This window comes from Pteropus alecto, unplaced genomic scaffold (assembly GCF_000325575.1).
Source record: "Pteropus alecto unplaced genomic scaffold, ASM32557v1 scaffold46, whole genome shotgun sequence".
In the NCBI taxonomy this organism is placed as follows: Eukaryota; Metazoa; Chordata; class Mammalia; order Chiroptera; family Pteropodidae; genus Pteropus; species Pteropus alecto.
Genome location: NW_006439231.1, coordinates 3,266,313 through 3,268,758, shown reverse-complemented (window position 1 = coordinate 3,268,758; position 2,446 = coordinate 3,266,313).

Genomic DNA, 2,446 nt, shown 5'->3' with positions numbered 1-2,446 from the left:
TATTTTCATATCACTAGAAGCCAATGACAGAAAAATAGATTAAAATTTATCAAGTATAGGATAGTTGAATAATATAAATAATATGATTAAATTGTGTTTGTGTGTATAGATAGATAGATAGATAGATAGATAGATAGATAGATAGATAGATATAGATAGATATCTATCTATCTATACATAGAGACATAGATACATACATCTATCTATCGATATAGATATTTATCTATCTATCTATACATAGAGAGAGAGAGAGAGAGAGAGAGAGAGAGAGAGATAAATCAAGATTTGGTTATAGATACCTAAAAGTTAGATAAAATTTTGCATCCTAAAATTACTGTATCTTTTTTAAATGCCTATAAAACATTATAAATTTATTCTATTATACACAACCATAATAAAGGATTTAGTGTCTGATCACAGTTTAATAAATTTAGATACTCAATGCAAATAATTTTATAAAAATTTAGAAAAACCTTCTATTTAGTTTAGTATCAATCTCATGAAGACTAGATGAGAAAAAATTTTACAATAGCTCTGAAGACTACAATAAGCCAAAAAATAAAAGTAAATAAAATTCTAAGAATCTCAGCTGAATAAAATATAAATGGACTTGGAATGAGACATACTTTACCTCTGATCTTGCTAAGAATTATTCTGTAAAATGCTCTATCAATTTTTACTTCTACTATAAATATAGGAGAACATTTGCCCTGCATCCTTTACATTCAGCTGTCACCATATGTGTGAATCTTTCCTTGACTCCTTACTCCTTCTTATGTACATTTAGCTGTAACTTCACTAAAAACTTTATCCGTTGCATTCTACTGGTGACAGCAAAATATTTCAAAGTACTAACCACAATGTTATCTTGTGGCCTTCTATTTATCAAATGCCTTCACTTGAGTGCTAAAGATTCCTTAACCCAATTTCTCAGTTTAAATGGTCAGACATGAATTATTCACTGCTCTGTGTGGAAAAGACACATATGAAGCAAAAAAAAAAAGAAAAAAAAAGGGAAATAAGTTTTTGATAATTAAAATTTAAAAATATATGCACCTAAATATTGGACTAAAGATTTGTACTAAAGATGCACACTTGATCAACATTTGTTCCACTCTGCTCAGACTCACTGACTATAGGAAGCAAGTAAAAGAAAGACCACACAACAGCAGCAGTAAGTTCAAAAGAACACAAGACTTCTCATGAGCAAACACAGTCTTTTAGCAGCCCCCAAGAATTCCATGAAACTAGAGTCTTTGTTCATTGTCTTCCTCCTTTAAGAATCAACAGCAGCCAGTATGTTGCCTGATCATTTGCTGTCACACTTTGAATAGACAATCCAGGACATTCAAAATCATCTGAGAATTAACCATTTTCCTGTTTAGAAAAAAAAAGTACAGCTCGCTGCTAGCCTTAATTTAATATCATGCGTAGGAATGCTACATTTGCTAGAATTTGACATTTTCAGCAATTGAAAATTATTATATTTTGTAAATGGAAATACCACTACTAAAAACAGAATGCTATAAATAGAATGATGCCATTTGTTTCTAAAGACTATCGATATACTAGAGTGAAAATAATAATAAAAGTGAGATATTTCATGGCAAACTTTGCGGGTAAGGTTAGGACTATAACCTGGGAGCTATCATGGGTTAAATGCTGCAGCCACAAACGCTGCTGGTGGATATTCTCAGGGCAAATGGGAAATGGGTTAAAGATTGGAATCTATAAACCTAGAGATGTTGGTGGCTTAGAAAGGGTCCTGCACCTAAGATTGACTAGATGGACTATAGCAGAAAAAAGCAGTGTATCACTTCCTCTTTTACATATGTTAGTCTCTGCTAACATGTGCATTATCTGCAGTTTACCTGTGCATAGACTACCTTTCTTATCTAAAGATGCCTTAAATCAGATCTGGGTCTCATTGAGTTCATAAATGTCAAGTATTTCCAGATTAAATATTTTACAGTGAAATCTATAAGATTTAGATACTAGTTGTAAGTTAACCAAAGCTGGTAGTCAATTGTAGAAGTCTGAGAATAATTCTAAATTCTTGGCCCAGGAATGAATCAGATTACTTCATCACAGGTATGTAACAGGGGATTATGCATAAATCACCAGCTCCCATACCACCACAGAGATTTATCATGAAACTAAAAGGAATTGAAATATAAAGTTCCCAGAACTCTGTCTAATACTTACTTGTAGGTTTACTACCACTATTATCAATTCTAATTAACAATAAAGTAACCTATTTCAAATGCAATGATATGAAATGCCAACTAATAATGCTAGTAGAAAATAACAAAACAATAATGGCATGCTTATTAAAGTCAAAAGTCACTAGCAAAAGAAAGAAGAAGAAAGAAAGAAAGAAAGAAAGAAAGAAAGAAAGAAAGAAAGAAAGAAAGAAAGAAAGAAAGAAAGAAAGAAAGAAAGAAAG